Source organism: Sturnira hondurensis, unplaced genomic scaffold (assembly GCF_014824575.4).
Source record: "Sturnira hondurensis isolate 20B ecotype Veracruz unplaced genomic scaffold, ASM1482457v3 Scaffold0008640, whole genome shotgun sequence".
NCBI lineage: Eukaryota > Metazoa > Chordata > Mammalia > Chiroptera > Phyllostomidae > Sturnira > Sturnira hondurensis.
In genome coordinates this window covers 21,414,327-21,440,204 of record NW_028081271.1, presented here as the reverse complement: position 1 = coordinate 21,440,204, position 25,878 = coordinate 21,414,327, and the positions used below count along the sequence as shown (strand labels likewise).

Below are 25,878 nucleotides of genomic sequence, written 5' to 3'. Positions count from 1 at the left end.
ATGGAAACAAATATTTTGCCCCATCCCCTTGTCCCAGTTTTTGATTCCTAATATGTGGTCCTTCTTCATTTGGCCATGTTGATGTTTGGAAAGCCATTATGGAAATGACTTGATTTTTTTGGAGGCATATGCCTCAGAAATAAAACGTGCATCTCACATATCTTATTTCCTTCAGATGCTTGAGGGAGAAGGACAGCACTGAGTGAAGAGTTGCTTCATTTTCTAGCGAGAACAAGGCACCAGGAGCTTGGGGGGACTTTCTAGCTGCAGCGGTCACAGTGCTGAGTCCTGAATTTTTACCTCCTGGACTTTAGGGGGTAGATTTTTACCTCCCTCCCTGCACTGCCCAGCTGGATGAGCTATCACAGCAGAATGACGATTCTGTGGGGGCTCAGAGCTCTGCACACTTCATGCTTGGAACTGGGCTTTATTAGTCAGCCCACTTTTCCAGTGCTCAGTGCTGTCGGTGGAGTTATAAAGATATTCGTGATACTGGTTCTGTCCTCATATTGCGTGCAATGTATTTAAGGAAGCCATACATGTATGCATGAAGCAGAAGCTCACCGGACACAGGAAAGGGAACATGCCATTTGTTTCCAAAGGTGCGGACGATGATAAGGGTTGCAGTTTTGCAAGGCCACGGGGGGAGGGCCTGGAGCCATAGCCTGGACTCAAAGATGTGAGTGAGGCTCCCCGGAGGAGAGGGAAAAAGATTAGTTTAGCCGAACTTATCTGAAACTTGATATTCTAAGTGCTTTTGTTAAAAGAGTCCTTTTAAAATTTTTTTTCCTCTAAAAAATTTCAGCAACCAAATGTCCTTTCCATGTCATAAAAAATACGTTAAGGGGAAAAATGTCAAAACTTATGTTTTATGATTCTCTGGTGAACGAGGCAAAGCATTGAAGCCGTTCCCACCCCTTGATGGGCTCCATCTCTGTTCCCTTGCTTTGGCTGCTGATGTTAAGTCTAAGCAATTTATTGAAGCTTGGTCAGAATAAGTGAAAGTGAGGTTCTGAGCAGAATGATTAGGCTCTGGAATGCCTGTCTCTCTGGGCCTCCCAGTGAGAACAGTGAGGACTTCCAGACTTTCATTGGCTTTAAGAACAGCTCTTCTCAGACTCTGAATAGGCTGCAAAGGGAAACCTTTTTTGCAGGTTGGGGGCTTAGGTGGAGCATGAAAGAAGGAACGAATGGATAAACTCCAGGGATGATGCATAATATGTCCCCCCAGATAGTCTAAAATGACCTTCACATGCCCTCCAGGGTGGCCCCAGGAACAATGCCCCTATATTCCATCAGCTCTCACCTTGCTTTGCTTCCCAGAGCTAGGCTGACACAGGCAAAACCCCGTGGTTATATTTCTCTGTGCCCTCAGGAACACGCGCCAGTTGTTGGGGGGTGGTGGTGGATAAGGCCAGAAAATTGTTGCTATGGACTCTGTTTTGTGGAAGTTAAAATGCTGGAGCAAGAATCTGATTGCTTGATAGCTCCATATCTCTCTCTCTCTCCCCCTCCCTCCCTCTCTCTCTCCCTCTCTCCCCACCCCTTCTCCAGCTCTCCTTCTCCCCCACCCTCCACTTTCTCTACTCTGTCTTCCTCCCTCCGCTGGACTCCCAGTCCTGCCCCCACACCGGCCGGAGGACAGCCTTACAGGTTGTCAATGAAACATGGAATTATTCCCTTTGATGGCTTAGATAATAGTAGGAGCCAAAGCAATGAGTGAGGTCGGTTGAAACCAATGCAGTCCTGCCCGGGACTGGAGAGCCAATCGCAAGAGCAGAGGGCGGGGCGTCGGCGCCAGCAGATAATTGCTAAGTGCATCGCTAGCACAGTTGGTCGGAGCTGCTGAAAGGTCTGGTCGCAGGAACGGGAACGCGTAATCCTCAGCGTGCTCCATCCCGGCAGCATCCTTCCACGGCTCGGCAGGGCAGCGGGCCTCCGGGCACCAGCCCCTCTGCTCCGCGGAAAAGGTACTCTTGCCTGCGTCCCCGGGGTGCTGCTCCCGCGCTTCCACGCTCGGTGGCTCGCAGTTTAGCATATGTAGAGGGAATGCAGAAAGAAAAGTTTAGGGGAGGAAATGTGGCAAAGGTGGCAAATCACCGTCTTTTGTTGGGAGGAAAACAAGCTGACAATTTGGAAAACTTCTGCGTTGCCTTAACTGGGTTTGTTTACTACTCTCTCAATTAGCTTCGCTCACGTCTGTGGAAATAGGTCTGGTCTTGGGCTAGGGTGCCTGCAGGGTTGGGGTGCAGATTCAGGTTAGTTGGGTGAAAGGAAGTTGGACCTCTGAGTGTGCTGCCTGCTGGTGGACCCATCATTGGGAGGCTGATTCTGAGAAACGTGATTGGTTGGCTAGGTTTTCCGCCATAAGGTCTGCCCCATTTCCATTACCTTCACCTGCCTTCTCCCAACTGTTGTGACCTTCAACTTGAGTCCTCAAACTTCTGTCTCTTTCCTACCTCTTACTCCTTGCCCACTCTTTCTCCGTTCATTTGATTGGTGGAAGGGAAAATTTCCTGGGGTGTGGGCATCTGCGTGTCACACAACTTGGTGGGAGGCCAACAAAACAGTTCTCAGAGGAAAATAAATTTCTTAATTGATTAGCTCCTGAAAACTCGGGGAGACTTTCCAGGTTTGGTGTGTGCTAAAATGAAGGGGATGGAGCTAAATCTTATCTTGCTTTTCTACCCTTATTAGACAAGGGCTATTCTTCGGTAAGCCAGCAGCCGCTTTGGGAGGTGGAGGCTGGTGGGAGGGGCAAGCTTGGGGGCTGGCTCTGTTTAAATGCACAGGTATGGTACCTTTGTGGCCCATGAGTTGCTGGAGCCACCAACGACACTACTTCTGATGGCTACTCTTCAAGTAGAAAAGCTCCCCAAGGCAGGCAGCTGGTTCAGCATGGTAGACAGACCCCTAGTGTGCTCTCACTGTGGGACCAGCAGGCCTCACTTGTTCTCAGACCCACTTCTGGCGACGAGGGAAACTCCTTTCCTGGAGGTGGGCCTCCTAGGAAGCGTAGCCGTGGGGCAGAAGGTGATGTGCTTGGTCTTGAATGAACTTCCTGTTTGACTGCCCCTCATCACTTTCCCAGGGATGCCCTCTGACCTGCTGATACCCAGGAGCTCCCAGTCCAGGTTGACCTTACAAGTCCCTAAGGCTTTGGGGAATTCAGGTGAACTTTCTGACTCTAGTTCTATCCCAGAAGCTGGGGAATTTGACACCCAGTCCTGGCAGGGAGTGAGCTTTCTGGGAGGGATCCTCCGGCAACACCTTTCCCGTGGTGTAACCCTTCCCACTGGGTGCAGGTGACAGCCTCCATTCTCCAGCTGCACACATCACTTTCACTTTTTAACTCCTGTTTTCTTTAACCTGTACAACAGGTTTTCCTCCGCCTCGTTTAGGCAGCTATCTTGGGTGGGAGTTGTTATTGTCGAAGCTCTACCCACGATGATTAGAAAAACAGCTGCCTATTTTTTTTTTTGTTAAAATACAGTCAGCTTTCTCTTCTGCACATGTTGTTTGACAGTAAACAAAACAAACTTGCAGTCCCACAAATTATAATGCCTTTGTGTTCAGGAGCCAGGGGTGGACTCTGGACCTTTGTTGGCTGCCTGCTATAACTGGCCCCAAACCTCCTCTTCTGCGGTCTGTCCAGGGCACGTGACGCCCAGGAAGCCTAGGACAGGCTGCACCCAGCAGGTGGGGGATTTTGAAAGGGGACACCTGGGCTTTCATGAACACAGTGATAAAACTAGAAAATACTTTTGAGTTTGAGGGGGTGTTTAGAACCAGGAACGGGTAACGAAATTGGGGTCCCTTTCGTTGATGCTGATCTGCTGGGTTTCTGTTGTGAGAGGGAACATTAAAAGTAAGATTTTTAAAGCAGCTTCTGAATGGTGACTCATGCAGAGAGGAAAAAGGCAGGCTGGGGGCAGGGAGCAGAGGGAGCCTTGAAGTACAAGTGGGACACGCCACAGCACTTGCTTTGCCTCCCTCCCCCTCGTCTCTCTTCCCTTTAGTTCCCCATTTGGAACAGAGATCATGAAAATAACAACTTCAGACTAAAAAAAGCATATTAGGAGCAGAAGAATAATTGACAAAATGCAAAATACTATTATTGCAGCCTCCCCTTGCAGGGTGGGGCGTGACACCCAGATCCAGCCCTCTGCCCTGTTCCAGGTTGGAGACTTTAATCGCTGGGGCTGGTGTTAGGCTGATTAGTTGCTGTGAAGCGAGCACCTGCTTGTGTATGTAGGGCCCAATTAGTGCTCAGGAAGTTAAATTTGTTAGTTGTTATTTCATCAGACACGGTCGCTTTAGCCAGGACCCTAGAGAGGCGTCATCCATAGATCAAGCATTTTCTCCTCTCACCAACTGGCCACCTAGGATTTCTCTCATTTAACTACTGGGCTCTGTAGGGGTGGCCTCTGTGTTTTCACAAGTCCTGGGTGATTTACCTGCACGTAAAAGTCCCTTCCTCACTCCCTGCCTGTTCCATCCCGTCTCCTTCCTGTCATGTCCTTCATCATAAACACATCAGTTAATAATCTCTTTGCTACCCTGCTTTGATCTTGTCATTTTGTGCTGATACTGCTGTTAAAGAAAACTGTCCCATGAAATGGGATTGAAAACATATTAGAATTTTTATCAGAAAAGAGCCTTTTAGACTTCTGTTTTAAAATTTAATTTTGTGGCTTGGGAGAAATCAAATAAGCACATTTATTGTGTTAGGTGTTTTTGTAAACGCTGTTGACATGTTTTCTTTTTCTCCGGTGGACGTGTGAACTCCCTGGTTATCCTGGGGAAGGGCGTGCAAGCCTGCAGGTTTGAAGTAGTCTGGAGTGCCCCTGAAGGGCGAAGAGGCTGGACCATGGAGCTTCTGTTTATTGAAGATGGGGTGAAGGCTGTTTTGAAATATAAGCTCTGAAATGTCATAAGTTCGGTTGTTTTTCCCCATTCATTCTTCACTTAGGAACATTTCATAGCCAAAAGTATTAGTGAATAGTTTACTTGATTCACTTTTCCTTCCTCCTTCCCCACTTATGGGAGCAGGTAACCTGAACAATTATACTTAATCTCAAATATGCTCCCCATCTTCCTTCTCTTCTGGCCCTTTCTTCCTATCAGTTAAGGGTACCCTAGAGGGTGCGATTTAATTTAGACACCCTGCTCGCCTCATATCTGAAACAGTTAACCAGGGGGAGTCAGGCATTCTGGGGCCCTGTGGGAGCAATGAGGTAATTCTTCCACCATGTTCAGTTCCACACAGACCTCACATGAACACCTGGGGTGGTGCAACTCCCCTCTGCAAGACAGGCAGGGGAGATGTTTCTCAGCATAGTGCTGTGAATGCAAGAATTTCCCACCAGGCAAAACCTTCAGTGCTGCACTGTCCCGCTCACCCTTAGCCCCTGTGCACAGGACTGACCTTGAAAACATTAGCAGGCAGTGAAATCTGTCTGTCATTTCCCCAGTTTCTTTGTCCTTTATTCTCATCTCACCCCTAAATTTCTCTATCAAGGGTTGGAAAGAATACAATCTACTTATTGATACTAAGGTGTGAACAGTTAGCGCTGTTGCCACTAACAGAAGTATTTGAGTTCTTAGTAGATATTGAAGGCGCTCGTAGTGAAGTTTCAGGTATCTGCTAGTGGGGTTGGAAAGACAGTTTGGAAAGGAAGTGTCTGAGCAACCGTGGCCCTTTGCTTTTCAGTTTAGGTGAATCCTGCTTGTCCCACATCAAGAGCATGCTGTAGCCTCTCATTGCATCGTGGTGGCAATATTCGGGGTCCAGCCCCTGGAGCATGGTCCCTCAGACTTGACCTTGGTTGCTTGCTGTAGTTCCTTGCTCTGTCTTTCAGGTCCCTCATATGTAAAGCCAGGGGCTGGGACTGGTTGAGCTCTTTCTGCTCTGTCTGACCTTCTCTCTGGATTTTGTCTCTCGAGTCCTACCTCCAGCTGGGGATGCTCCAGGTCCAGAAGGACTTGGGGCTTGCCGAGCACCCTCCCGTGCAGGCCACGGTGCTCAGGGATGCTTTCTGAGCCAGCATCCATAGAGGCAGGTCAGAAGGAGTGGTGGATGTTATACCAGCAGAAAAACAGGCTGCGGGGTGATGTAATAACGGATTCTGGTTTAGGAGGGGATGTTATATGGAGGATGGCGACCAGCTGTTCTCCATCTCCACTAAGGATTGAACGAGAGAAAATAGACAGAAATTGCAGCAGATGGACTTAGATTAGGTATGAGGAAGAATTTTCCATCAGCAAGAGTTGTTAAAAAGGAAGGTTGTGGAGCCTCTGGGATGATCTTTAGCAAATGGATAGGCAGGAGATTCAGCTGGAGAGGAAGGCACAGAGGGGTGGGAGGGGGTGAGCGGCAGGGGCCGACTGGTCCAGGGATTCCTCCCTTTCCAGTGAGGGTCCTTTTTTATTTCTCTGAGCCCTCCCCTTCACTCTGGGGTACCAAAGTGGCTGAGACTCATGGTCCTGGGGGGCGAGTGGGGATGTGTCCCACCTGCGCTGCTCTCCAGGCTGCTGCCTTGACTGGCAGGTCCTGCCTAGGATCTTGAGGATACCTCATCAAGTCTAATCTTTCATTTCCAGATGGGGCAAATGTGGCCCAGAGAGGTAACAGGCCTCGGCGTCCTCGCGCAGTGACCCGATGCCAGAATCAAGGTCCTCCAGCTCCCAAGTCAGTGTGGTTTGCTTTGTAGCTCATTCTTTCCCTTTGCTTCCAAATCAAAGAGACTGTTTGCTTTTTCTGGGCTCCCAGTTTTTCTTGAACCAAATGGCAGAGATGGGGACACCTGCAGTTAAGCAGTATTTATTGAGTGCACATTACTAACACCACACACTCAACTCCAGCTTCCCTGATTTATACAGTGAACTGCTGAGGGCCCAGAAGAGGATGGGCTGCTGCCAGGCCAGGGGTGGTGGAATGCATTCCTGAGACGGGAACCAAAAGAACGGGGTGGGGTACAGCTGGGGAGGACCAGGAAGGGAGCTACGAATAAAAGAAAACCTTGTTTGATCTGAATCTCACACAGGCAAGAGACTCCTCATGGGATACGTGAAGTGAAGGAGGCCCACAGCACGCACAGGCTCTGGATAAGACACTTCACCAGTCACCTTTACAAAACAAAACCGAATTTTCAATTCCACACAGATTCTCATTTCTTAGAGAAGCTCCTCCAAGGTGGGGCTGAAATTCTACATTTCTTCCAGCCAGACTTGACTCATTTCTGGGTGGACATATCTCCTGGATGTTGTGCCTGGAGCCCCCTGGGTGGAGTGTTGGAGGGGCCCAGGGGAGCCGCAACACGGGTGTGAGCTCCTCAGGGCCAGGGGCCGCTTGCTGCGGGGTGCAGAGTTGGGGGTAGCAGAGCGCTGCTGCCCAGCCAGGGGCCTCAGTGTGAAAGCAGGGCCTCCCACTCAGGAGAGAGGGGCAGACACTGCGGAGGGCTTTGCCTGGCAGTGCTTTGAGCCATGTAGGGAGGAAGATGAATGGGTGATGTGAGCCGCACAAAATAAATGCATAATTAGTAAGCTCATATGTGTAGTCACTGGGGAAAAAAAGGAAGAAAACACAGAAGTTTGTGGTGGCCTAGTTAGGGGTCAGCAGCAAGTGCCCGGAGGAGGGCCCTAGCCTTCCACTCCCACAGCCTGCTGGCGTGTTTTGATATTAACAAGGGCCATCTGAGCCATTGTGCCCAGCAGGGAGGCAGGCACCGTGCGGTCTATCAGACAAGGTAGGCACAACCCTTCTCTTGCAGGAACTTCATGTGGGAAGGCCACTAGCCTCGGGGGCAGCCAAGTACACTGTCTGTCCAGGCCCTGGCTGAGCCAAAAGAGGAGAGGACACAGTGGGTGCTGGGGTAGGCTGCCAGGGTGTGAGAGAGGCTCAAAGGACAGCGGGAGCTGGTGAAAATGGAGACGAGAGAGGAGGGGTGGGAGGGCATGAGAAAGGATAGGGGCCTGTCAGTGGAAATGCAGGACCCCACGGCCCATAGAAACAGGTCAGTTAGGCTGGCCAGCCTAGGGTGCTCCCTCTGGGTCCTTTTCTTTTGGAATGATGGTCACTTGACCGCACACTTCTGCCCTTGATTTTGGCACACGGGGTGCACTAGAGTCCAGTAAGCTGTACTGGTATGACAGTGTATGTCCTGGATGCGGGGTGCACATGGTGACCCTTACTTGCCATGGTCAGAGGAGCCCTTCTGGAGAGAGGAATACCTGAAAGGGACTTGCCAAATAAATAGAATCCCACCAGGTGAGGGCAGGAGAGGTGGGAAGGAGCGCAGCCACATTTGCAAGACTCGGGAGCATGAAACAGCATGGTGTGTCAGCGTGCTGTGAGCAATACTCGGTGTTGCTGTGTCTCAGCATGTGAGGTGTGTTTCGGGGGTGGGGGCGGGGCCAGCTGGCCAAACTAAGGAGCAGAAGGGTTTGGGGCAGAAAAAGACAGGGTCACATTTGCATTTAGAAGATGAGTGGTGAAGTGAGAGTGGGGGTGATGTTTGGGCAGGGGGGTGAGGTTTGGGAGGGGCAAGCCTGGGACAGAGAGGCTGCTGATTCTGATGTAATTTGCTGCTGTCCAGGTGAGAAGTTATGAGGAGGAAGAGGGTGATTATGGGAGAAGGGGAGGGGACAGCATCAAAGGGTGATACTCTGACTTCATAAGTTACACTAGATTAGGCAAAATTGAAGAGCAATTATTCATTCCCTGGAGGAGAAGCTGGCTGATGAGGAAAGGTCACGCTGTGAGATGAAAGATGGAGGAGTCCTTCCCCCACTTCCTAGACAAGATGAGGGTAAATGGGTTTAAGGGACAGGAAAAGGATATGAGTGGGACATTAGCATTAATGCCTTAATGGAGGGGATTGTTAAACATGGGGACTGGGTCATCAAAGGAGGTTGTGGATTGATTCTCTTGTCCATAAAATGATTGGAAAAATCAGCCTGTCCCTGATAGACAAGTGGGCAAATACAGAAAAAAGAAACAGAAATGTCCAGAAAAATATGCAGAAGTATCCAACCTCACTAGAAATTAAAATATGAACTTAAAAATTAAGATATAACTACCCACCTTCCACATCACCAGAATTGAAAATGATAAAACCCAGTGTTGTTAAGAGTGCTTAAAATATGGACCTTTTTACACTGAGCTGGTGGGAAGAGAATTTGCAAATGTGGGAGACATAGCTCAAAAATATACCCTTTGAACCACTAAGCAATTGTTCTTCTAGGAATTTATCCTAAGGAAATTATCAGAGATGTGCAAAATAGCTCTAATCAACATATTTCTTTTAAAGCATTATGCTAAGCAAAACAAGCCAGGCAATGAAAGACAAAAATACCATATGATCTCACTTTTAACAGGAACCTAAACAACAAAACAAACAAACAAGCAAAATATAACCAAAGACACTGAAATAGAGAACAGGCTGACAGTGACCAGAGGGGAGAGGGAAGGGAATTTCAGGGGAAAAGGGGAAGGGTCTACGGGAACAAGTACAAAGGACACATGGACAAAAACTAGGGGTGGTGGAAATGGGAGGGAGATAGGGAGGGATGGGTGGGTTGGCTGGGATGGGAGTAAAAGACAGAAAACTGTACTTGAACAATTAAAATAAAATTTTGAAAAAGGTATTTCTTTTAGCATTATTTATCATAACAAAACGTTGTGTGGGGGGATTAATTAAATCTAATATAGCTCATCTATAAAATGGAAATGAAGGAAGCTATTAAAATTACATTGAATAATAGGTAAGAATGTGGGAAAATGCTAGCACTATATATTAAATAGATGAAGGTTTAAAATAAAGAGAGTGCATGTGCAATTTTGTAAAAAGCAGAGATGCATACAGTCGTGAGAAATAGAACAGAATATAACATATCAAAGTAATAACAGTGGTTATCTATGGGGTTTAGAAATGAGTGATTTTTTTTTATCTTGTTCAACTGGTTTCCAAAGTTCCTACAGCAAGGGCGATTATTTTACAAATGTGAAAAAATGCCGTTTCCATCAGTTACTCAAAGTACAAATGTTTAAGCACTGAATATTCATATTATAGCTATGTGTGAGGCACTATGTTGCTCACTATAGCGCATGGCGTTCCCAGTCCATTTGGTGAGATCAGGTCCATGCGCCCAGGAAGTGCCTCTCGTGCTGCCTGGCATCAGTAAAGGCTATGCCCGCTTCTGGCGTTGAGGCTGCAGAATCTCTGTGGAGGGAATGATGACCGAGGGCTGCGGCATTCTCATTCCTTCCCCCCGCCTCATCTGCCATCCACACACACCCCCTGCCAGGCCCTGTCACCCACCTACAGTGGTCAGGCGACGTTTGGACATGCATCACACACATCTGTTGACTTTACAAGTGGGGAAGTTGAGGCTTGAGAAACTCTGACTTGGCCAGGCTCACAGAGCTAGTTCCTTGTTCCCTTCTCTAGGGAACAAGGAACTTTGGTGTCAGAGCCTGCACCATTTCTAGAGTGGGCCATTTTGTGGGGCTCCTCGTGCTGTTGAGGATGGCTGGTAGGTTTCCACCAGGAAGTGTGGACCATCATCCTCTCTTTCCCAGAAGCCATGCCTTTGTCAGTTTGCATGGTCATTAAGACCAGATCAATGTTCTGACAGCTGTCACATTTACAGGTGTGTCTTTGGGTGCTGCAGGCTCTCCAGTGCGACCTCAGGGCCCTGCCTCCTGACCAACTGTGTCATGTATGGCTGCTACACCAGAATACATTTGCTTCCTGTTATGGTTTTCGCTGTTGTGTAAACTCCAGGCAGCCTGAGAGTCCTGCTGTCTCTCTGTGGAAGTCGCAGCTGGCTGGCTCCATGTTGTATGCCTGGGCCACGTGGCAGCTGTGGGGTGCCTTCCCTTGGCAGGGCAGGTGGCGGCTCTGATGGGCATGTCCTTGGGACTTTCACAGGCTTAACTGGGAAAAGTGGATGGGCCAGCCTGAAGGTGGGGCAGATTGAGGAGTGCTGTGGGCCAAGTGGCTGGTTGGCTGCTTTATTTATTTTAATAATAGTGTGTATTTGTATGGTGTTTTGTATTCACAAGCCTCGGAGGTGGGTGGGGAAGATGTCGTTACCCCCATTTTGCAGAGGAGGACATTAATACCTGGAAAGGCAAAACCACTCACCTCACTTCATTTGGGCAGTTGACAGAAAAGCCATCAGGGAACGAGCCAGATTTTCTGCCGGCAAATGCTGCCTGAACCCCTAATCAGTAAGGGTTCTTGCTGGCTTCTGGGTCCTGGGTGAAGGAGGGGTGGGGCATAGACCCTGGTGGCCTTGGAGGGCATGTGAGCAGTGGACAGCAGCACACGCAAGATGACTTCCAGTGCAAGGGTGTATTTGGCTGAGCCCCAGCATGAAGCCCCGAGGAAATATTGAGAACAGTGGATGTCTGTGAGGGTGCCAGTGGTCTCAGGAGGTTCCTGGAGGCTGAGGGTCCTGAGCCCTGAAGGATGAGGGCAGTTTGGGTGGAAGGAGAGATGTCCTTGTTGTGAGTAGTGGTCTGGAGCCGGCAGCCAGCGGCAGGCAAGGCGCTGTTTGCCTGGGTCAGGGAGGTGACAGGGAGGTAGGTGCCTTGGGTGTCCCGTTTTTCCAGACTCTGCTCCCTTCTCAGAAATTCCTTCTGTTTTGTAAGTGAGGGACAATGTGGCTGTGCCATGAGTAAAGGGAGGGAGGGGGAAGTGGGTTGGAGGTTCTCATAAGGATTCTCTGTCTCTTTTGCTGCCCATCATGGTTTTCTTCCTGCTGACAGTGAAATTGGCCTGCAGGGCTCCAGGAAGAGAGAATCTGGGGGTTCCTATCCTGCCAGCCATCGCCTGCCTGCCTGCCTGCCTGGAATTTAGCATTTTCCAAAGGCCGGAGGAAGAAGGGAAAGTTATGAGACAGGAAGAAAAAAGTGGGAGCAGAATGGGGGAGAAGGTGAGGAACTCAAGAGAGATGTTTGGAAATGAGGGAGCAACTTATATAACATGGGAAAACCTGAGCAGAACCTCTCTTTAAGTGACAGTCTTTAAGTGTGGTAAGACACACACAAGAAAGGAAAAGAAGTCTGAGACTACCTGTTATTTTCAGATTTTTAAATATCTGGTCATCACCCCCATTTTACAGAGAGGAAACTGAGGCATGGAGTGGTTAGGGCTCATCAGGTTGACATGGCTCGTGGTTGTCAGATTCCCTGCCTGGCTCGCTGTCTGCCGTGCCCCTCCCCACTCACCCCTTCTGGGTCCAAGTAGGTGACTGGGGAGGAGGCATGGAGGGGACAGGGAATGGGGCCCCATCTGCCTCCAGAGCAGCCCCTGCCCCATTTATCCATTCTGCCCCCTCTTAACTTCCAGGAGTCTCTGGAGAGAGATTCGAGGAGCTGCTGGCAAGCAGTCCCTTTGTCACTTGTCCATGCTTGGGACAGGTCAGTGAGGGATACTGCTGGCTCCCAGCCGCGACCTTCTCTTCGATTTCTCCACGATGAAGACAGTGTGCTTCTCTTCTCCTCCTCATTTCCTTAACAGGGGCACGAGCTTCTGAAATTCCATTTATTTATTTGTTTATTTAATCCTTACCCCAGGACTTTTCTTTTTTCATTGCTTTTTAGAGAGAGAGGAAGGGACAGAGAGAGAAACATTGATGCAAGAGAGAAGCAGTGACTGGTTGTCTCCCCTATCTGCCCAGACTGGGGATTAAACCTGCAACCTAGGTATGTGCCCTGACCGGGAATTGAACCCATGACCTTTTTGGTCATAGGACGATGCTCCAGCCCCAGTGAGCCACACTGACCAGGGCTGATGTTTTATGTGTTCATTTATTCATTGCTCAAAATAGCGAGACCTGGTAAATATAGTTCTGAAGTTGTAGAATACAGGCAGGAGTGGACCAAGCTGACCTAGTCCCCATTTCCTCAGAGCTTATATTTTAATGGGGGATACAGATGGCAAACAAATAAGTTAACATACAGGAGGGCTGATATGTGACATGGGAAACCAAGGCAGAACCAGGGGGTAAGTAGGGAGTGTGTGTGGGGAGAACATGTCCAGGAGGGCCTCAGCAGTAAAGTGGCCAGGGCAGAGCCTGAGGGCATCGGGGGTGGTCCACACAGATGTGCTGGGGGAGAGCAGTCCAGGCCAGCAGAGGCCCTGAAGCTGCAGACACTGGAGGTGTCAGGTGTGGTGGTGAGGCCAGGGGCAGCTTCCTCAGACTACTGGGAAGTTTGGTGTAACATAGTCTCTTATTTCAACAGATCACTCTGGCCACCACATGTGTTGAGAGCCACTGTAGGAGGGCTGCCAGAGGCAGGCGACCAGTCAGGGTCCTGGCAAGGGAGGGCGCGGGCTGGATTGGGGTGGTAGCACTGGAGGGCTGTACAGTGGTCAGATTCTGGATGTACTCTGAAGGTGGAACCGGGAAGATTTGCTGATGGGTTGAATGTGGGGTTTGAGAGAAAGAGAGGATTCAGTGGTGATTTCTGAGGTTTTTGGCGTGAGCTGGAAATGTTTATGGAAGAAGTGCGGGGCAAAATAAGAAGGGAGGAGTTTATTTGGGGAGATGTCAGACATCTAAATGACACGCCCACTTGTCGGCTGTGTTATGCATCTGAATTTCAGAGAAGTCTCTGCTAGAGAAAAATCTTGGGAACGAGTGTTGTATTGATTCAGTTTAAAGTGTGAGACCAGATGAGATCACTTAGTGGTATAGATACATAGGAGGTATAAAGACTGAGTTCTGGGAACTCCAATATTTATAGATTAAGGATAGGAATTGGCAAGCTCTTTCTTAAAGAGCCAGGTACTAAATATTTTAGACTTTGTGTAATAAATATTTTAAAGTTTGTGGGCCATACGGCCTTTGCTGTAACCATTCAGTTTACTCAAAGAGCACAGAAGCAGCCCTAGATAACATATAAATGAATGAGTGTGGCTGTGTTCAATAAAACTTTATTTATATAAACAGGCACCTGGGTTGTAGGCCATGTTTACTGACTCTGAGTCTAGGAAGACTGAGGAGAAATAGCCCATGAGACAAGAGGTGAACCAAGAGAGAAAGCTGCCTTAGAAACTCAGTGATGTGTTTTGAAGAAGGAGGGAGTGGTCAGCTGGGTCAGCTATGACAGATGTTTGAAGTACATGAGAACTGAGAACGGCATGTTAGCTGCGTGGGGGCTGTGGGTGGGCTGACAAGACCAGTTTGGATGGTTGGAGTGGGATGAGAGAGAGGCACTGGAGACAGATCATGTAAACAACTTTAGGGAGAAGTGTGGTTGTAAGGGGGTGCAAAGAAATGGAAAGTTAACTGTAGGGGCATGTTGGGTCAAAGCAAGCATGTCTCCCTAAAAATGGGAAAAATAACAAGATGCTTGTGTGCTGAGGGAAATGATCCAGTCAGGAGAGCACGGAGGTGATGCAGGAGATGAGACCAGCTGGAGCAATGGCCTTGAAGGGAGGGTGGAGCTGGGACCCAGTGAATCTGTGGGTGTGGCTGTAGCTGGTAATGGACGGCCTAGGGAGGGCAGGGCAGGTAGGTGGGTGGCTGGGTGAGGTGGGATGGGTGGGGGTCCGGGTCGGGGCTCTTTTCCATTGCTTCATTTTCTCAGTGTGTAGGAAGTAAGATCAAGAGCTCTGAAAGAGATGGGGAATGACCTTGGCCCCTGGGCTGTAGGAGTAGATGCCCCCTGAGCTCAGGGGGAGAGGGAGGGAGACAATGATGGAGAGAAGTCTGAGCCTTTAAATCACAATTATAAGTTTTCTGCCAATGCTGTCACTTGAGCCTTTCACTATAAAAGGGGGCCTGTGCATTCTGAAGAGTTATGACTGAATTAATAAGGTCAAGATGAGGGTATGGATTGAAAATCTCCAAAAAATATTCTCAGATTTCTACAGGCCTGGAGCTGCCTACCCAGGTGGCTCTCGTATGACTGTACTTTTTAAAAATTGAGGTATAATAAGCTTTTTATATTAGTTTCAGGTGTACAACATAATGATTCAATATATGAATGTATTGTGAAATGATCACCATAATAAGACTAATTAACATCTATTACACATAGATACAAATATTTTTGTACAATTATATTTGGAAGAAATCAAATCACTTGCCTGGAGTTACTAACAGTCCTTTGAGTGAGGGGCCAAGAGCCCACTGATCTGGGGTTGGGGGGACTTAGGGATGCTCACTGCACTTTTTTCTTTTTTTGCGATTTCTTGTTTTTTACATCTTCCTATGTGAAGGAGCAGCAGAGAATGACAGGGAGATTTCTTTCTTTATGTTTTACCTAAGACATTGTCCTGGGGAGAGAAGGGACTTACCCAAGGTCACAAGATCTGGACTTGGGCTGGAACTCCTCAGGTGGGGCTGAACTCTGCAGTGTCTTCTTCTCAGCATCCTAGGAGAAAAGGAGGAGAAACGGAGGAGACATCTCCCCAAGAGGGGTTCTCCATTCCCTGCAGTTTGGGGAGAGGGAAAGGCCGGCACGGACTGTGAAGAAACAGAACACCTCCTTTGTTCTAGTCGGATGTCTCTAGGGAAAGCAAAAGACCAAGGAGTAAGTGGGGTTGTAGGGAAGGAAAGTAACTTGGGGCTTTGGAAAAAGAGAATAATCTACAGTCACAAACCCAGCAGAAGAGCAGGGTGGGTGACTTGGCCCTGACACTGTGTTGTGTGGGACTGAGGGAGTCTGAGGGTGGCCAGTGAAGCCCGTGGGGGGCAAGTGGGCTGTTCACTCTGGGGACTTCAGCAAGCCTGCGGTTACCTCAATGCACCGTCAGTCCAGACCAGACAGGGGGAAGGGGTGTGGCCTCCTACTGAGCTGGCGTTGTATAGGTCCCTTGATTGGCCCCTGGGCCATTATGTTTTTCTAAGAGGGAACTCAGATTGCAAAGGGTCTAAAATGCTGTTCTCACTTAGGGAACGAGGTCATTGGTGGGAGTGATGAAGGCAATGAGGAATCTGTGGTTCAGGGCTGAGGGAAGAAGAGGGACTCGCCCATCTTTTCTCCCAATCTTATTCCTGATTGTCTTTTTGAGATAAAATAAAAAATATGAAAGCACAGAGGTGTAGGAACCCAGAACTTATCTAACCTAAAGTATGTCCGCAGATTTGGCTCAGTCTGTGTGGCTGTTCCAAACCTCAGTTTCCCCAGTTTAGAAACACCTAATGATACCCATCTTGAAGATTTGCCGTAGGGATCATGTGGAGGATTAGCTGTAAAATATCCAGCCTGCAGCTGTAATATGGTGCATGCTCAGGGTCTATGGGAAGCAAGACAAGGTCATCATGGGGCGCTTTCTCTCTAAGGATGGGCCAGGTTTGTGGGCCAGGTTTGTGGGCCAGGTTGACTGTGGGCTGGGGTGAGGAGGAGCCAGCCCAGGGATTCCAGGCAGTTCTGCTGAGGGGATCCCAGAGTGACTAATAAAAAGGTTGGAATTCCCGTTCTCCAGTTTCGGAGCTCAAGAGCTTCCTCCCAAAATATTGCTGGTCAGAGTACCAGAGAGGAACAGTGTATCGCTGCCAAGTAGTGCAGTGCCTTCAAACCATAAATCTTGGGGAGGAAACTCTGAAAGCTGCAAGAACTATGATATTGAGAAAGATTGAAAGGGAACCCAAAAATCTCTGCAATGCTTAGAACAGCAGGAGCATAGATTTCTCATACTAACCAAGTGATTTGTGGGAAAACCCTATCCATCTCCCTAACCTGAGGTGAATCAAGCAGACGATCGCTGCGCGTTGCAGGCTGAGCTTGGAGGCAGACGCAGGGCTGGTTTATGGTCCTGCAGAAGTTTTCTGCAGCATGAATTCCTGGGCAAGCAGGTGACTTCGAAGGCAAGAAACTCCTGCTTCCTGGCATCCCTTTCAGCTCTCAGAGCAGGGCTCTTTGTTGGCCGGAAGTGTTCTCTGACTGCCCACGCAGAGCTTCTGGGGAGCTCACCCTTTGGGAGGATTCTGTCCGTGGAAGGTAGAGGGACAACCCATTTCCTTGGGCTTCTGAGGCATGACTGTGATGGACGGCTGCTGGCCTGGTTGTGCACTTACATGCGACATTGTCACGGGGGCTGCCTCCTACAAGGAAAGGGATGGATGACCCAACAGCAGGGCCCTTGGGAAAGCTGTGTTTTCAAGCTGGTCTGTTATTGGGCCTGTACAGCTGATACTAAGTACTGCTTCTTAGCCATGAATGGATATTTTCCAATCAAGGTTAAGTTAGATTCCAGGGCATTTAGAGTAATCTCAAGAAGGCTTAGGTCGAGCCATGTAAACTCTGCTCAGTGTAGCGGGGAGACACTGTGTCAGTGTGTGGGGAGATGGGCACTTGTTTGGGTTGGGCTGAGGCAGGGAGGAGGTAGGGAAGGGGTGTCAAATTCATTTTCACGGGGGCCCACATCGGCCTTGAGGTTGCCTTCCAGGGGCCAAATGTAATTTTAGGACTGGATAAATGTAAAACTACTCCTTGACTAGGGGCAAGGAGCTCAGCACTGCTGCCAGGTAGAAACAAGGTGCCAGGCGGGATAAAACAAGGTGGAGGGCCGGATTCAGCCCGCGGGCCTTGTGTTTGCCACCTGTGTGTCAGGGAGTGATGTGCGAATCTGGGTACAAGTGTGGCGTGTCAAAACACCCAAAATGCTTAGGCTGTTTTTCTACCTAGAAAAATAAATTTACTACAGTTCAGAGAAAGAGACATGCAATAGAAAGCACATGGAAAAATGTTTGACTCTATGAGTAAGGAGCACAGGGAGATAGGTGGATGGGGCTCTGAAGCCAGGCTTGACTCTGGCTCTGAAAGTTCCTGGTTGGATGGTGTCCGAGCCACTTAATTGGGTCTGCTTCTCCCTGTGTCGGGGGAGCATGGGAGGGCCCACCCCAGAGGGATGGCTGTGGTGTATTGAGAAATTCCAGTCAAGCACTTATCACCAATAACAATTTAATAACAGCAATAACACAAATGATAATTAAAATGTAAACGAGATGCCATTTTCCCAGCTATAAAATTATTGAGGGTTAAAAATGACATTGTCATGGAAACACGGATGTCCTGTTAGTAGAACTGAAATTGGTGCAACCTTTCTGGAGGCTGATTTAGGGGGTTTCTATGCTCTTTTTTATTTGTTTCTAGGGTTCTATCACAAAGAAACAATCAGAAATGTGTGGAGATATGTACATGTGCAAAATTATTCATGGTGGTGTTATTTATTTTACTGAGACACTGGAATCAGCTTTCCCCAATAGCAGGGTACCAGTTAGTTAATTACGGTATATCCATACCATGGGGCAGTATAGGCAGCTGTATAAAAATACTGAAGAATGGTAATGACATGAGACAATGATTCTGAGCTCTGTATGAAATATCTTCCAAACTGGCTAATGAATTATATATCTATATCTATATCTAATCTATATCTATCTATCTATCTATCTATATATGCAAACATGAATAAAATATGCCAAAATGCCAATAAAGATTCTCTGCGGATGGTAAGATTATGGGTGAATTTTGAATTCCTCTTTATATGTTTTCCGAAGTTTATAACTCTCCTACAGTGAGCCTTTATTAATTATGATAGTAAGAGTTACAGAAAGAACATCTAGCAAGCAGCCTGTGTAGTTCGGCTTCTCGCCCTGTCTGGGAAGTATTTCTCCGTGGATCAGGGGTAGGATTCCCGGGAGCTTGTTGGGCAGCTTTGTAGGGCCCCTCCTCGTGCCCCTCTCCGTGCAATGTGGGAGAAACACATGTTTTGGGTGAAAAAGGTGAAGGGATGAAGCAAAGGGGAAAAGAAACCCTATAAGACACAGACAACAGTACGGTGGTTACCGGAGGGAAACGGGGGGCTGGGGAGGGAGAAGAGTGCAAAGCGGGGATAAATGGGGACGGAAGGAGACTTGACTTGGGGCGGTGAACACGCAATTCAAAGTACAGATGATGTGTTGTAGAATTGTACAGCTTGCGCCTATCTAATTTCATTAACCACTGTCACCCCAATATATTCAGTAAAAATTAGAAGAAAAAAAGAGAAACCAGCATTGTGGAGTGAAGAGGCAGAAGTGGGCGAGGCAGCGCCCACACAGCAGATGGACTGCCTGGGTTTGTTCTCTGCCCTGACCCCCACAGACATGCTAACAACCCTCGTGTTAGCTGCTCACCGCCAGAGCCACAGCCAGACTGGAACCTGCTGTCCTCCTTGTGGTTGGAACTGGGAGGCCAGGAAAAGGTTTCTGAAAAGGAAAAAGCATCCCATCCTACACAGTGGTCACAGAGGTGCTCCCTGGGGCTGGAGCTGCCCGGGATAGTGCATCCCTTAGGACACAGTTGTCCCCAAGCCTGGGCTGCATTACAAGGGTGTCTCACCTACCACACCACACGTGTTGAGGAATGGGGTGTGTTTTATAATACACTGAGTGCATGATGAAGCTGGCTGTTTAACAGATAAAATTGTTTTCTCCACAAACACCTTTTGAGGGCATGAGCCGTGTGCTGGTCATTCCCTGGTGAGCTGTGCAGAGTTTACCCTTTGTTTTTGTGTGTTAAATAACAATTTTTATATGCATGTTTTTAAAATCTGGAGTTTAAAAAATATATTGGTTTTGTTTAAAGTAGGGCACCCTTGCTCTAAGTCTGTGAAATAGTGTGGAAATGGTGATGCCTTTTCTTTTAGCGAAGATATCCCAAGTGTTATGTAAGTTTAAACAATTTCCTTCAATCCATCCCAAGGACATCTCTGCAGAATGGCGCAGAAGTGGGCGTCTCTTGCCATCAGGTGGGGAGCTGGGGGCCAGTTCTGGCTCTGACTCCTGCCTCCATGAACACGCCCCGGGGCAGCTGCTGACCAAAGGTCAGCGGCGGGGGTTGGGGGGGTGGCCCTCGCTCCTGACTGTTGGAGGCCACTGGCTGCTTTGAGCGCTTGGCTGGGGGGCTGCTCTGTGTTCTCTGCCCTCTGGAAACTACGTATCCCTTCACTTCAGAACTTATCTGAACTTAACAATGCAGTGGCTATCGTGTTGTTCTTGTTCGCCACGCTGGGTGCCAGACTCCGGTTCCCTGAGTTCCTCTGAGCCACAGGGTTACGTTTAAAAGCAAATGGAAGTTGTAACTTTTGTGGGAATGCTGCCTTGCATGGTGCCGTGTGCTGTGACTTGGGCTCTTCGTCTCCTGGGAATGAGCCCAGATGTTTTCTTCTTTTCAAGATCTGACATGGCTGCGGCCTGCTCTATAAATAGCACCAGATATCAGCTGTGATGGTGGCACGATGCTGATTTTTTCCCCCGCCACCCACTGAAAGTCTTGGGAGAGAATCCTCTCTTCCCCTCCTCTCCTTCCACTCTCTCTCTGCACACAAACACATACAGTTGTATCTAGACATTAGTAAAAATCCTGAATGTGTTCAAACGTGTATGTGGTTTTGTTCCTTTGGGTTTTTTTTTTTTTTTTTTTTTTTTTTAGGAATTTGGTAAAAAGGAGTTAAAGAGCTTTCAACAACAGAAAACCCTGACTTTCCCAAGTATTGATTATGTCCAGGCAGAGCGCTGAATTAAATTAGTCCTTGTCATCAAAGCGCGCAGCACAGCAGAGGCAGCTTTATTAGTAGCAGGCTGCCTGGGCTTCAAGTATGAAGAGATGGTTTTTATAAATACCTGGGGATTTTTAACAGTTGTCCGGAGAATCTCTAACCGTTTGCTGGGACTGTGGTAACAAATTGCCACATCCTGAGTGACTCCGACAACGGAAATTTATTGTCTGGTCGTCTGGAGGCTGGTAGCTCTGGGTCAGGGTGTTAGCGGCCTCCTGAGCCTGCGAGGGAGGATCTGGTCCAGGTTTCCCTTTGCGGCTGACCGACGACCGTCCTTCTCCCGTTGTCTTTTCATACTGTCTTTCTTCTGTGCGTCACTGTTACCGTGTCCAGATTTCCCTGTTCATGAGGATACCGGTCTCACCGGGTTAGAGCCCACCCTGATGACCTCAGGTTAATGTTATCACCGCTGGTAAGGTCCCGTCTCCAAACAGGTCGTGTTCGGACCTCCTGGGTTAGGACTTTACATATGAATTTTTTGGGGGAGGGGCAATTCAACCTATAACAACAGGGTTGTGCTAATACTTCTACCTCTGAGAATAACTTTCCTCAGACTGATCATTTTTCTCTCCTTCTCCAAGGAATGAGTCTCCAAGTTATATTACTTTATACTACTTTCAAATTTAATTCTGCTAACCCAATCACCCTTTCTGTAGCCAAACCCATTTCCTCTTCCACAGAGTGAATGGGGACAGCTGGCTGCCACCCTTGATCTAGTGGCTCAGTAGTCGTCTTCGAGGACATGACACGTTCCCTGTCTCGGTCTCCTCGTGGCACAGAACTCCTCTCGTGCAGCTTGGGCAGTAGGTTCCCACCAGGAGAGACTTGGGATGGCCCCACCCCCTTGCACATGTGTGCACGGGGGGGCAGGGCAGGGCCTCCTGCATGTCCCTCTGAGGCCTGACTGGCTCAGGATGCCGTGGGCAGAGCTTGGCTGCCTGACAGAGCAGGTGGAGTGGTAAGAGCTCCTCTAAGTCCAGCTACCAGCCTGGCTGTGTCCTGGGCCCGAAGCCCTGACTTAGGCCGCTTCTCACACTCCAGCCCTGCAAACACCTGGGAAGACACCACATACCTCATCCATTAGCCTGTTTGGAAATCACATAAGTAATAACTAGTATTTTCATCACCCGTGGGGGAGCTGCAAGCACCAATGTGCTATACTGTGTTGAATATTCCTCAGTATTCACGCTCATTGGCTGTTTCATTTTAACCAGTTTCCTTGTCTGAAACCAGACGTTGACATGCTCCTCAGTGGCCCCCTCAATGTTTCATGTTCTTATACCCACAGCCGCCACCCCTGAGGGGCTGGGGCAGGGCAGAGGCAAGACTCAGATCCAGGAAGAGCTAGCTCTGTGTTAAGTATAACACCTGGGCAGAAAGTTTTTGCGCAGGTGGCACTTGGACAGGGAACCGAGGGGTCGGTTATGTTTGCGCAGAAGGAGAGCTAGAAACCTTGATGATAGCAATAGAGCCTGGTGAGACAGAGAAGTAAGAATTCAGCTTTGTCCTGGCCATCCTGGTGCCTTCTGTAGATACTGTGAGGATTTTGTCGGCCAGTTCCAGAGACAGGTGCAAATTCAGCACATGCACGATTGGCAGGTCCAAGTTCTGTTTCTTGGTACTTGCTTCTGCCCCACTTCTGATATTTTGAGTACGGCAGATGGAAAATCCAGCAGAAAATTGGGAAGAGGGGGCATTTTTCTTCTATTGAGTTATAGATACAGATACCACCACCTTCTCTGGTTTTACCTACTAAGATAAGCCATGACTGAGCCACACCTCCTTCAGTCCAGTCAGCTCAGGCCAAGGGTTATAATTAGGGAAGGGCTTGGACCACAGAGCAGGTGAAAGCACTAATCAAAAGTTCCAGTAGCTCAAAACCGTTGAGTGTGATGATGTGCAAAAGTATAACCATTATTAAATTGTGTTTGAATTAGGTGTGCACAGCTGCCCTGGGAAGGGTGTCTAGGAACCAATGTCAGATGTAAAGTCGACTTTTATAGTTTTCACCTGGGGCTGAGGCTTAAGGGAAAGTTTGAGAAAAATGTACTATGCTTAGGGGCATGCTCTCCTCTGGGGGTGTCAGTCGTGGCTGTAGGCACCCAACTGAAAGATTTAGTGAGGGGATCATTCCAACCTCAAAGTAAGAAGCTGCTAAGGTGAACGCTGACATTCATTCCCGCTCCAAGGAGGGGGTCTTCCCAGTATATATTATACATTGAAAAATCAACCAACCAACCAACACTCTAACCAGTACCTTCTACCCCATCATCTTCAAGTGAGACTAGAATGTACCTTCCACTTCCTCAGAAGGTTCTTTTCTTCAAGAGGATGCCAGGTGGTGTCCTAGCAACTGGATGTGATGGGCGCACTCATTACATATGCTGCAGTGGATCAGACTGGTTCTGCCTCTAGAATACCCGGAACACAGACATTTAATGCATTTCCTCCTGTGTGTTCATAGCTGTGCTGAGGCCACAAGAGAGGACCAAGACATTGGTGCTGCCCACAAAGTTGCATGCAATGGAGATGAGGAGACAGATAGAGGTCAAGTGACTGGAGAACAAGGAAGGGTTCAGTGGGTAGAGGAGGATGCAGTGAACATGCACAGGTCGGGGTGGTGAATCACTGGGTGGTGGTCAGAAAAGGCTGCATGTGCAAGTGCAAGGAAAGGTTGAGTTGGGGCTTAGTTAGTCTTCAGGAGGTAAAAGGAGGGAATTGGAGCAAGGCCCCTGGGCCGGGAAGGTGGCATGAGCAGAGGCCCCTAAACAGGAACGAGCTGACAGGTCTGAGGGTAGAAAGGAAAATGACGAAGGAGGTCTCTTGCCATCAGTTTGTGAAGGTTGATTTCTTTTTTTTGCAAAACAGTCCCACTTTCTGTTTCTATACAGTGGAAGTGGGTGAAGGGAAAGGGTCCTTCCAACTCATCACAGAAATCTTAGCACTTTTATCAACAGGGTCCTCTCCCTGGCCATCAAGTCTGTGGTTCCAATTGTTTCTTTCAACCCACTTCTCTACCACGTCCTTGCCCATTGCCTGCCTAGTGCCTCACTGAATCGCCCCACTATTCTCTATAGGCCCTCGACACAGTCCACTTAAATGTCCGTCTGACAACTCCATAGGTTCAAATCCTACTCATCTTTCAAGGGTTAGTTCAAGTGTCATTTCCTCAATGGAACCTTGCCTGATCTCTCCTCTCCTGTTTCTGGCTCTAAAAGATGCTCATACTCACTTCTGTGTACTTTGCTTATTACTTACTAGTGAAATATTGATTGAGTGCCTATTAGATGCCAGATACCATTCTCTGTACCTTGAATAAATCAATGAATAAATCAAAGACTAATGCTCTCATTGCGTTTACATTTTAGCTGGGGAAAACAAATAATGAGTACTCTATAATGCATAAGTGAATTTGATAGAATGTTAGTAGGTGATAATTATTGTGGAAAAAAGAAAAAAAAGAGCCACATAAGCAGTGATTGGGAATGCCATGGTAGGGGATGTGGCATCGAGTTGTGGTTTTAAATAGGGTGCTCTCTCAGTAGGACTCCTGAAGGAAGTTGGTTACATCTCTGCAGAGACTTGTGCTAAGGCCCTGAGGGGGGAGTGTGCCTGATGTGTCCAAGGACCAGGAGGCCAGTAAGGTTGTAGTCGAGTGAGAAGGAGAGAGTGAAGTCTGAGAAGTAACCAGGGAGACATCACATTGGGCCTTGCAGGCCATTTTAAGGACTGAGGGAGGCAAGGAGGACTTGGAGTTGAAGAGTGATACGATTTACTTTCTGAAAAAGTCTCGCTGGATGCTTTGTGTAGCACAGACTGAAGGCAGGGAAGGCTGGAAGCAGGAGGCCAGGTGAGAGGCTGAGAAGTTGTCCAGGTGGCCTGGGTCAGAGTGGAGGTGACAAGAAAGGGGTCAGACTCTGTGTGTATTTTGAATTTTAGTTTTCATGAATAGATTGTGATATCAATACGTGGGAGAAGGCAAGGAATCAAGAATGATTGCAAGGATTTGGGCCTGAAGACCTGGAAAGCTGCAGATGCCAATACCAGAGGGGGGAAAGGCTGTCAGGGGGAACCTCTGGCAAGTAAGGGGCTTTTTAACCGGCCGCCATTGGACTGGAAACTCCTTAGGAACAGGTGCACTACGTGATTCATCGTTGCTATCTCCTTAGGGACTCAGGCATTATAATTGATGGATGTTTCTGATATCAGGGGCTGTTAGGGTCGCAAAGAATTCCACCTACCTTTAGAGGGCATCAGTTAATTTTGTGATGATTGTTTGGGTCAGACCTCTACGTCCGGCTGCTTCTCTGGCTGGGTGTTTTTGCTTCTTTGACACCATCCAGAGGTTTAGTGACAGGTTTCCAGTGGAGCAGGAGTAGTTTCATGAGGATTTGATCTGAGGCAGGTTAATCTCATGAGCCATCAGGATGCTTGATTGATACAGGCACAGAATATTTTGTTGGAACTAATCTTTTCTCTCTTAGTCACTATCACACCTAATGAAGATGATTCATTGGTGTTAATTGGCATGCCAACAGAGTGTGAGTACTGTTAAAAATGAAACATTCCTTTTGTATTCTGGGTTGACTAGAGTGGGGTGGGGAGGAGAGAGAGGGTATGTTAAGCTTTATGTGTGATCCTAGGCTTCACAGATTTCTGGTCAGAATCCCACTTTGCTGATATGTAGATTTGACTGAGAGTGTTGCCAAGTTAATGAAGGGCTCCTTAGTTGAAATATCCCTTATGGGGCTGTATCAGTGATAAGAATGTGTTGACATTGAACCTGCCTATGTCTGTGCCATTGCAAGAGGAAATTCTTCACTTCACAGGTACTTATGGAACATCTGTTTAGTGCCAGCCATGATGCTTGGCATGGGGAAAGAGAAGGATGCCCGACACACTGTCCCAGTCTTTACCACTCAGTACATTAGAAGGCGGAGGTATGAAAACAGTGACAGATGGAGTTGGGAAGAGGCAGAGGGCAAGTGGGTTGTGTGGAGAAGGATGTCCAGTGGTTCTCGCAGTTGAACTGGGAGGTCCATTCCAGGCAGATGGGAGCAGTGTGATGGGAGAGGAGCCTGAAGTGGCAGATTCATTGGTGGAGAGTCCTGCAGGCTGCAACAAGAATCTGGACTTTATCCAATAAGCAACAGATAGATATTAAAGTTTTTTAAGTAGAAGAATAATATAAATTAATGGCTGTGTTTCTAGAGTGTTATGAAAGACCTATTGCAGAGGTGGGATTCTGGAGTCAGAGACTAAAGCCTTTTATAATAATAGTCCAGGGAAAAAGGAATGGTGATTTGGATTA

The 25,878-nt window shown here is 48.1% G+C and overlaps 1 protein-coding gene across 1 annotated transcript in view; it reads left to right on the top strand.

The window, feature by feature from the left end:
• Window positions 1-1,846: 1,846 nt before the first annotated feature.
• ZMAT4 (zinc finger matrin-type 4) overlaps window positions 1,847-25,878 on the top strand; it is a 323,574-nt gene continuing 299,542 nt past the window's right edge. The window contains exon 1 of the mRNA XM_037055427.1: window positions 1,847-1,970. The gene's annotated coding sequence lies outside the window, so the exon portion shown is untranslated. The remainder of the gene's footprint in view (window positions 1,971-25,878) is intronic.